The sequence below is a fragment of the Macadamia integrifolia genome, chromosome 14 (assembly GCF_013358625.1).
Source record: "Macadamia integrifolia cultivar HAES 741 chromosome 14, SCU_Mint_v3, whole genome shotgun sequence".
In the NCBI taxonomy this organism is placed as follows: Eukaryota; Viridiplantae; Streptophyta; class Magnoliopsida; order Proteales; family Proteaceae; genus Macadamia; species Macadamia integrifolia.
Window position 1 is genome coordinate 14,806,600 of NC_056570.1, and position 11,241 is coordinate 14,817,840.

Genomic DNA, 11,241 nt, shown 5'->3' on the forward strand with positions numbered 1-11,241 from the left:
GATCCGTTGCTTTAACTGCCATTCCTATGGGCACTATGCTAAAGACTGTCGGGTCAGACCAGCCTTGCCCTCCAGTCAGCCCCCTGCATACCGACCTCCCTTAACTCGGGGGAATCAACTGCAGGGAAGGATGTATGCCCTATCAGCTGAGGAAGCCGAGGCAAGCACGGAAGTGGTAGCAGGTACATTTTAAATTTAAGAATTTCCTTATATTAAATATTGATGACCTGCTGAAATTATATACATTGTTACACTAGGTGTCCTATCTATATCGGGCATACCAGCCTATGTTTTATTCGATTCAGGAGCTGCACATTCATTCGTATCTAAGAGATTTGCTGAGAAACTTGGGTTGCCACCCAGGACCCTGGATCATGGGATGATTGTTAGTATGCCTACTGGTAAAGTTACACAGTTGAAGGAGGGTATGGGCCGTGTCCAGTAGAAATCAGTGGGAAGAAATTGGATGCACAACTCATTAAGTTCAATATACAGAATTTCGATGTTATACTGGGTATGGATTGGTTGTCGTCTCATCAAGCTAATGTGATGTGTGTTGAAAAGCTGATTAGGCTGACAGATGACGAAGGAAGAGATTTGGTATACCGAGCAGATAAAATGAAACGGGCGAGAAAGATTCTCTTCTCCGCCCTTCAAGCGGTAAAGTTGTTGGAGAGCGGATGTCAGGGCTACTTAGCATCGGTACTTGATGTTGATGCAAGGATTACAACTCTAGAAGAGGTAAAGTGGTTAAAGAGTTTCCCGACGTCTTTTCAGAAGATCTGATGCATTTACCGCCTGATAGAGAGTTGGAGTTTGCCATAGACTTGGTTCCTGGAGCAGCTCTAGTGTCTAAAGCCCCATACCGGATGGCACCAGCCGAACTGAAGGAGTTGCAGATGCAGTTGCAGGAATTATTGGAAAAGGGGTTTATCCGCCCAAGTATTTCACTTTGGGGTGCCCCAGTATTGTTTATCAAGAAGAAGGATGGCAGCTTGCGTATGTGCATTGATTACCAGGAATTGAATAAGCTAACCATTAAGAACCGGTACCCATTGCCACGCATTGATGATTTGTTTGACCAACTGTAAGGTGCAAGGGTATTTTCAAAGATAGACCTTAGATCAGGCTATTATCAGCTCAAGATAAAGAGCAGCGACATACCCAAGACAGCATTCAGAACTTGGTCTGGTCACTATGAGTTCCTAGTGTAATCTTTTGGGTTAACCAATGCACCGGCAACATTCATGGATTTAATGAATCGAGTATTTCACGATGTCCTCGATAAATAGGTAATTATTTTTATTGATGACATCTTGATCTACTCCAAGACAGAAGAGGAGCACACTCAACATTTGAGAATGGTGTTACAGAGGTTGAGAGAACAACGATTGTTTGCCAAATACAACAAATGTGAATTCTGGCTTGAGCAAGTTGGATTCCTAGGGCACGTAGTGTCTAAGGCCGGAATCGAGGTGGATCCTGATAAGGTGAAAGCAGTAATAGAGTGGGAAAGCCCTAAAAATGTCGCTAAAATTAGAAGCTTCTTGGGTTTGGCTGGATATTACCGGTGCTTCATTGAAAATTTTGCTCAAATCTCAGCACCAATGACTAAATTAACCAAAAAGGGTGTGAAATTCGACTGGGTAGAGGAATGTGAGAAGAATTTCCAATAATTGAAGAAGAGGTTGGTGTCGGCCCCTGTGTTGACCATCCCTGAAGGCACAGGTGGAATGATAGACTACACTAATGCTTCCAAAGTTGGGTTGGGTTGTGTTCTCATGCAACGCGGAAAGGTGATAGCGTATGCTTCCCGACAACTAAAGGAGTATGAGAAGAACTACCCCACTCATGACTTGGAACTAGCCGCAGTCATTTTTGCCCTTAAGATTTGTCGACATTACTTGTATGGGGAGAAGTGCGAGATATACAATGATCATAAAAGCCTTAAGTACTTTTTCACCCATAAGGATTTGAATATGAGGCAGAGGAGATGGCTTGAGCTCATGAAGGATTATGACTGTGACATTCAGTATCACCCCGGCAAGGCTAATGTAGTGGCAGATGCGTTGAGTCGGAAGGCACAGACTGTGTCACTCTCATACTTAGCAGTCAGCCCACCACTTGTACAAGAGGCGACGCTAATGGATGAAGCTCTCTTATATGAAGGAGCAACCTTAGAGTTTGAAGGTCAACCAGAGAACCTTAAATGGTTGACTATATCCTTGGCGGCTCTACAGGTGCATCCGACTATTAGGCAAGAGGTAATAATGAAACGACCTTTGGATCCTGAATTGCAGCGGATCAGAGTTAAGGTTCAAGATCGAACAATGAACGACCCAGATTTTGTTTTAGCCAGTGATGGAGCATTGATGTTTCGAGGCAAATTGTGTGCCCGATGATTTGGATATACAAGACAAGATAGTGCGAGAAGCACATAGATTCGAGTACTCACTCCACCCAGGAAGTACCAAGATGTATAAAGACCTCAAACAAAATTACTGGTGGCCAAGCATGAAAGTCATAATAGCTCTATATATAGCTACTTGTCTTACATGCCACAAAGTAAAAGCTGAGAGGCATGGACCTTATGGTACTCTTCAGCCACTCCCAGTACCAGAATGAAAATGGGATAGGATTACAATGGACTTCGTCATCGGACTACCATGTACACCTAAGGGGATGGACACGATATAGGTGATCGTTGATCGGCTTACTAAGACTGCTCATTTCATTCCCATCAAGACCAAGTTCTCTATGGCCAAATTAGCACAACTTTATATGGATAACATAGTGCGCTTACATGGAGTGCCAGTGAGCATTGTATCAGATAGGGACCCAAGATTCACTTCCAGATTTTGGAAAAGCTTCCAGCATGCCTTAGGATCACAGTTGAATTTGAGTACTGCTTTTCACCCACAGACTGATGGTCAGTCGGAGCGAACCATACAGATATTAGAAGACATGCTCAGGGCATGTGCGATGGAAATGTGTGGTAGTTGGGAAGAATATATACCCCTTATGGAGTTTTCCTATAACAACAGTCACCAAGCTACAATTGGAATGGCTCCGTATGAGGCATTATATGGCAGGAAGTGCAGAACTCCTCTGTATTGGGATGAGGTAGGCGAACGCCGAATGTTAGGACCTGAAATGATACAGATGACTTGTGACAAGGTTGATGTTATTTGAGAACGGATTAAAGCGGCTCAGTCACGTCAAAAGAGCTATGCAGACAGCCGCAGGAAAGACATTGAGTTTTAGGCAGAGAAAAGGTGTTCCTTAAGGTCTCTCCTACTAAAGGGTTGCAAAGATTCCATAGAAAGGGTAAGTTGAGCCCGAGATACATTGGCCCATTTGAGATCTTGGCCCGGGTTGGCTCAGTAGCCTACATGCTTGCTCTGCTACCTTCACTCGGGGATGTTCATAACGTATTTCATGTATCCATGCTGAAGCGATACGTTCATGATCCATCTCATGTGTTACCCGTGGAACCAGAATATCTAGAAGCTGATATGACCTATACAGAGTAGCCAGCTAAAATTTTGGACCGAAAGGTGAAAACCCTGCGCAACCGCTCCATTACCTACGTAAAGGTGCGATGGGCTAATCATTCACTTAAAGAAGCATCTTGGGAGAAAGAGGATGAAATCCAAGCCAAGTACCCTCATCTGTTTAAACAGCCAGGTACGCCAATTTCGAGGATGAAATTTTCAGAAAGGGGGGGAGGTAAATGTAATACCCTACTTCTTAAACCCGGTATGATTACACGGTTGATCCGGTTTAACCATGCAGGACCCGAACCGAAGAGAGTTAAGGCGGGTTCCTTATGGACCATGATGGCAAGGGTGACCTTAAACACAGGTTGGCCAGACAAGTCCGAGTCAGTGCCAGAGGAGACGGGAGTACCCAAGCCGTGTACATGCACATATCATAAGGCCATGTACGGATAAAGTAGGTATGTAGCTATATCTTAAAGCGCCTACGTATATTATATCTTATACTGAGAGTGAAATTCGGGACGAGAGTCGAATTCCATCAAAATCCCCTTTGTTGGCCCCTTTTCGGCCCTCAGGTGGGTGGTCACAGGCAGGCGCATCCGCCCACCTGAGTGACCCACCCATGTGGTTACTTGGTTATTTTAGAAAGTATAAATAACATTTATGGGTTTTCCATTTTCTCATTTATGACACTCGGACGTTTGGTGAGAAGAGTAAAGAGGAGAGAGAAAAGAAGGGAAAGAAGAGGAAGAGAGAAGGAAGAGGAAGAAGAGATGGATTTCAGCAGCGCCGAGGTTTGATCGTCCCATTCTGACACTGGAAGAGTGATCTCCAATACGAGATCTACGTTTAGATCTGAGCAAAGGCTAGATCCCTTAAACTTTCACCATACCCAAGTAAAACCCTTGATTTGGGTAGAGTTTCTTGAGGTCTTGTAAATCCCCCTTGAGAATCTAAGGCTTAATAGATGGTTTATGTGTTGATTTTGAAGGATTTGAAGAAGTGTTTACAAGGTTGGAGGAGCATTGGTGATTTGAAGTGATTTTGGGGTCATTGGACGAGTTCTTGGGCAAAGAAGGTAAGATGGCTTCCATTCCTTAAATCTAACCTAGATTTAAGTTAGAACCATCTTATGAGACCTTGAATGTGTGGAGAATGGGTTTGGAAAAGCCCCATTTGATTCCCCAAAGGTTGGGGGAAGTTTGGGAAAAAATGGCATTTTCCTGCCAAGACCAGTGGCCCAAACCGGTGGGCCAAATGGCCCGCCTGAGGGCACCCGCCTGAGAGGGCAGACCCTCGGGGCCAACCGACGGGCCCAACCGGCGGGCTGACCGGCAGGCCAACCTACCCGCCGGTCTTAGCAGGACCCTCAGGCCCAATCGATGGGCCAGATCGGCTGGCCAACCGGTGGGCCGACCTACCCACCGATCAGGACCGGTGGGTCTGACTGGTGGGTCATGACAGGTAGCCTGTCCGACCCACCCGAGAGGCTCCCAACTTGATTTTTACGTCCGAATGGACCTAAAACGGACGTGCAACCTCCTTTTAGGTTTCTAAACATGATTTTGTCATTGGATCTTGTTAATTTTGATCCCAAAAGGGTGAAATGCTAACCCCATTCACTTATGTTAGGTTCACAGAAACGTATGCTTCTCGCACCGGATCTCACCCGTACCGAGCGTGAGTCGTTGTACACTACAGGTAAGTGGAGAGAGGATGTTTGGCCTTGTTTCAAGGCTTATTTGGCATTCATTTAATTATATCTAAACTAGCCATGTCATCATGAAAATGCTATGTAGATTAGTCATCCTCACATTGTTATGCCATGGGTGCTGTGTTTATTTTCTAAATGCCGAGTGATGATATGCTTATGTGATGAATGTTGACATCATTGTGCATGATGCATTAATAGATTAGATGCCATAGTCAGCTTGAAAACGAGTGCATTGGTGGCCCGTGGTATGGGACGTGGTGGTACTATGCAATCGTACTATTGTCATATAGGAGCATGTGGTTTAGGATTATCATCTTCCCGTGCTACGACCCTTCCCAACAGGGGTTAAGGTGTTGGGTTACCATTTGGGGGGAAGCAGTGGTCGCGGTTGTCAGGTCACTGTGGCAGTTAGACATACGCCCAGCTGGTCATTAAGACAGTCGGAAACCCCGATGGTATATTCAAGAGGGCCAATCGTACTGTTTTTAAATTGCTGGAGTCAGCAACTTTAATTTATGTCATTTACTTTATGTTGAGAGCTGGTGGTCGGCATGTTTTATTTTTCTAAGTACTCACGGTGGGCCTTCTCCAACAGCCCTATAGGCGTATTTCGAGATGGAGTTCGCGGCTCGTACCCGGAGTATACGCGCACTGTGGTTGTAGTAGCACTAAACCAAAGACTTAGTAATGTTGTTTAGGTGGATGTGATTAAAAATGAATTGCATAACATATAGTGTATATGATTGTGATTTGTTGTGTGGACTGTTGTGTGGTCTTTCTTTTCACTTACTGAGCTAGTGAGCTCATCCCACGTGTGCACCTCTTTTAGATGATTTTGCAGGTCATCAACCTGAAGAGCACGGGTCGGGCCCCACAGTTGAGTTCCCTCAAGAGGATTGGTGGGTCCCTGAAGAATTAGAGCACGACACGGATTGCTCGTGCGAGGGCTGTGTTGCGGGACCGCAGTTCTGATACCGAGCTGAGCTCTACCTTCTGATACTGATCTGAGCTCTACCCCTGATACTGAGCTGAGCCTTTTTTTGATACCGAGCTGAGCTCTACTTCTAATACCGAACTGAGCTGACTCTCTAATTTTTTATGATTCCTTTTGTGTACTTGATATGTAAATTGTATTACTTTTGTGTAAATATCATGCCTGCGGGCCCACATGTACTTAACGTAATTACAATTTCGGTATCAAGTATAATGGGAATATTTACAGGTAAACTAAGTCTTCCACTAAACTGTTGAACACTTTCTTAGTTGTATGTGTGTTGTGGTGGGATACTGTATCAGATGATCCTAGCAGGTTTGGGTTAACCGGTGTTAACCCGATCACTGGCCCGATTCTGTGTGAACGGGGTGTGACATACATAGTAACTTAGGTGTCTGGTGTTTGCTCTACTATGTCATTCAGGCCAAAAGTAGTGGAGTAGAATAGAGTTTAAGCGAAAAAAAAAGGAGAAAAAAATGTGCAAATTTCATTAATGCTTAGTAATATGTTTTGGTTAAAAACACTCCAACGCCTTAGTCATTGGTTCCCTATTTATTCACAAGCGGTTTTGCCTTAAGATAAGGATGTTTTGGAAGAGACAAGGTGAGTTCCAAATTAAGAAATATGCTAGTGCCTGGAATTAATCAAGGGTAATAAAAGTTCAAGTGTGGGGGTCCCTTGTAAGAAAAATTATCTTTGCTCTAGATCGGTATGAGCCTTACCTTTAGCCAAGGTTGGGATTCATTTATTCTGAATTGAGTGTATATTAACTGCAAACACCTACGAGACACAAATCCTCCACTAGGGTAACTTAGGGGTTTAAAGGCTTGTTGCACATGCTAAGTGCAACCGTGATTCCTATGAAAGTGAGTTAGGTTTTTTCTTTCATTTTTTTATTTATTTATCTTGCTCGAGGACTAGCAAAAGTCAAGTATGGGGGAATTTGATGAGCACAATAATGTGTGAAATCTTAGGGATATAAGTGTACATTTTCCCCCATTTTGGATAGTACTACTTTTATTTTTCTTATTTTTTTTAGTTTCCAAGTTTATAAGAGAAAGTGCTTAAAGTGAATCAAGAACCAGTCTAAAGGTAGGACCCACTCATTGGTACCACATCCTCTCTCCTATAAAATCTTGAAGATTATTCTCTCTCCTTGCCACCTCACAAGATCTTGAAGATGCTATGTAGAGATTCCTCTCTGATTTAATCAAGATTGCAAGATATTGGTTAATATTGCAAGGAATGAATATAATTTGTTAATTTTGGAAATGGATTCTCTCTTTCCTCACACAATATCTCAGAGAATAAGGATTTTTACCAAGATTTTATTTTATTTTATTTTCTTTCTTTTCGTAAAGAAGACTTTAGAATGAATGAGGCAAGACAAAAGCCCTATAAAAGTCCTTTTTTCCCCCCTCCTAATTATTATTCCCCTTAGTTTATTTTCTAGTTTATGCTTAGTTTTCTTCTCTCTCTCCCTCTCTCACTCTTTAGTTTTAGTTCTTCTCTATTTTTGCTTTAATCACTTTTGTAAGAGTTTTTTTTTATGTCAATTAATGCAATCACTCTTTTATTCTTATTCAGCCTTTTATGTTTATGATTTATGCAATTGAGTTGTAATTTTTAAAGTTATAGTTCTAGGCTTAGCTTTAGGTGATAAGATCACAAGCCGTGGAGCATCTTTTTTTTCAAGTTCAGTTTTTTTTGTTTCAAGATTTGTTTTCTCTAGTACTAAAAATTTCAGATTTGGTTTATTCCAGATCTGGTTTTTAGTACTGGTAGTATCTCAAATCATCTAAGCTTTCAAGTTCAAGGGTTGAAGTTCAAGTAAGTAGGCTCCTTCAATAGTATTCTCTTCCCCCTCTCATTCCTTCTTCTGACTACCCTTTCTTTCTTAATTTAGGATTTTAATTTCAGTCGTTACATTATTGCTATCCCTTTCCCCCAAGGTTCATGGCTAGTGTATGTGTTGGCTTTGCCCCTCCTAGCCATAGAACCATCAATTTATTGCTTTTATTTTAATTGTCTCCCTTTCTCTAAAGCCAAGTAGAGTAACCCTTGTAAGAGTGACTCTCTGGTCAAGTAGGGAAACTCATATTATGATGCATCCCTCGGGCTCAGTAGAGAAACCTACTTGTGAGTCTCTCTCTAGCTTTCTCCCCTTTCTTTTTCTTTATTTTTATTTCAACATTTTTTTCCTTTATTTTTTTTTAATTGCGTGGGTTGTTTATTTTCACCTATTTATTTATTTAATTTTAACTGCATGGCTTGCGTCTTTAAATTCTTAGATGACGAATGGTTAGGACGTTATTTTAGATACATATGTTTCGGACGGTAGTTAGAATTAGATCACAACCATTAATAGGTTCACTTTCGCATTATTAAAAGAAAAAAATAAAGTGGCTGCTCTCTCTGGGTTCGACCGTAGCTACATTGATCCGTACGCTTGCGGTTACATTTAAAATCTCAAACAGTAAGCGATAATTCCTTCCCAGTTTTGTGAATTTCAGTATTATAGTTAGGGCAGTAGATTAGGGTTATTGATAAATGAAATTGTAAGATTAGAATTGACCTTGGGGACACAATTCATCTCCCTAGAGTTGAAACCTAAATTTTGGGAAAGAGATTGGGACCCAACTGGCAGTGAGTTTATCCCATTGAACCCCTAATCAAGGGGTTTTTACAATTAAGCCTAATAGTTTGCAATTGGAGGTGGGACAGTATCATATATGCCCCCAATTTTTTTAGGAAATGGGAAGAAATTTACTTGGGTCACCCAGACAAGGAAAATTTTGAAATTCGTACCCAATTGACCTGAATTGACCCTGTGGCCAGTGAATAAACCAAATTGAAACTGGACAAGGGTTCCACTAATTTTAATAAATTCAATTAGTGGTAATTGGGTGATGAATTAAGTGGGAATGAACTCTGTCTGCTCAATTTGATAGAACTCCCAATTAATTCCCAGAACCCAATTGGGATCAAATGGACTGAATTAGGGTTTAGAGGAATCAGGCTGTAATTAGGCAATCTAACACCTCACATATGCCCAAGATCATGTAGGGAAAATTATGGATTGAAACCCGAGGTCCAAAAACCAGAATTGGTCCTTGCAGAATTCAACTGCAAGTAGGGAAGAATTGAAAATTCTATAGGCCATCACCTTTGGGTGGGCCCATGCCTAACTTGTCAGTGGACTTAAAAGGGTTTTTGTGAGCCCTAATGCTACCATGTGGTCCCTTCCCTTCTTAGGAAATGTGTAACACACACTTTGGCAGAGTTGACTCACACAGGAGGAGGATATTTCGGGAAGAAAGGAACGAGGAAGGAAAATGTCTGTACATACCTTGACTATGTAGGAATCCAACCCGATCAGTTGGAGGGCTGTGGTAACCTACAGGCTACCTCAATTGGGTGTCTAGTGACGATTACTCTGTGACTTGGTCCTATTAAGTGGATAGTGGACCCATGACTGTGCGGGTGGAGTTAGTAATCTACACATGAGTTAGGAAGCCAAATTGGCCAATTAGATTAGTTGTTGGGGGAGATACTTATCTGAGGTCAGTACCTCTGCTCAATAACTAGTTTAGATTATGGTAAGTCTCGACCACTCCATCCTGTATAGCAGGATATGGATCCCATAAGGACTTAAAATTGATCTCTTGTTGAACCACGCGACGCTTGGCCTTCTCCCTCGCCACATATTCCCATTGTAAATCAATATTCCTCTCCTAAAGGCGGGGTCGAGCAAAATTCAGATCCGCCACACTTGAGTGGTGACTGAGCAACTCTTTCTCCTTGTCAGACCAGTGGGATCATTTGGCTCTATGGGCCTCCACGGCCATGGCAACCTGGGCTTCAAGAATTGACAGTCTTTCCTGGACGGTTGAACACGAATCACCCCCAAACCAAAAAGATTCTTAGTCGCTCCTTTAAAGAAGTGACCTCCTCATCCTCCACTGCAATGGAGGAACGAAGCTCTTTGACCTGGTCTGACAGCCTCTCCATGCAGTCAAATGCCTCTGTAGTGTATGATGAGGCCTACACAAGTTAAAGCAAAATAAATATCTAAAGAAAAAAGGAACAGTGAGGAAGAGCATAGAGCAATGAAAGAATAACATTCACCCTAGCAAGAGTCATCCTCCTGTGTTGACATAAAGCACGTGAGGACATCACCTCCAAAGGTTGACGATTAACAGGAAAGCGGCATGAATGGGTCCAAAATCTAGCCATAAAGTCATCACCAAAGACTGAGCATTAGTTGGAAGGCACGATTCTCAGACGGTTTTGGTCGTCCAAGGCAGCGCAGTTGCGCTTGGCCTTGGCCACCTCTATCTCTGTAACCTCATCGGCTATAAACACCCATGTTAGGGAAGCATGACCGAGATGGTATACCTTGAGGTTCTGAACCCTCCACGAGTTGCTCGACTTCCTTTGCGCAATGTGAAGTTCCACCAGGAAGTATAGGCTTACCCATTGGAGAATTCACCGGCTTGTCATTCGCCGACAAATCCTCAATAGGGGGAGAGGTGTCCCTGTGGGAGATCACTCCCCTGAAACATCCTGATCATTTATCTAGCCTGAGCAGCCGATGAAGTGATGATACCCAAAGAACGAGCGACAACTTCTGCCTCAATAGGCTAAGAAGTAGGCAAAACTAGGGGAACTTTGGCTTTTCTTTTTTTTCACCTCTCTCGAGTGGGCGATCGAAAACTTCCATCACTGCCTCTCTCTGCATTTCCTCCTCCCTCGATTTCTCTCCTCTACGTTGATCCTGAGCATCATGGGTAGTGAAAGCCGCCTGAATGATGTGACGGATGAGCGAACCCTGAATTTCAAGCAACCTAGTTAATGCATAGAATATGAGGAAAATGAGAGCTGCTAGCAGATCACCTGAACTCAAGTCGTTCCGAGTGAAGAAATCATCATCTCCTAACTTGGCAGTGTTGATGACCCGATGCTAGTCCATCAATACCCAGAAGATCCGCTCATCCGAAGCTATGACGGTAGGAATATGTTCAAGGTACTAG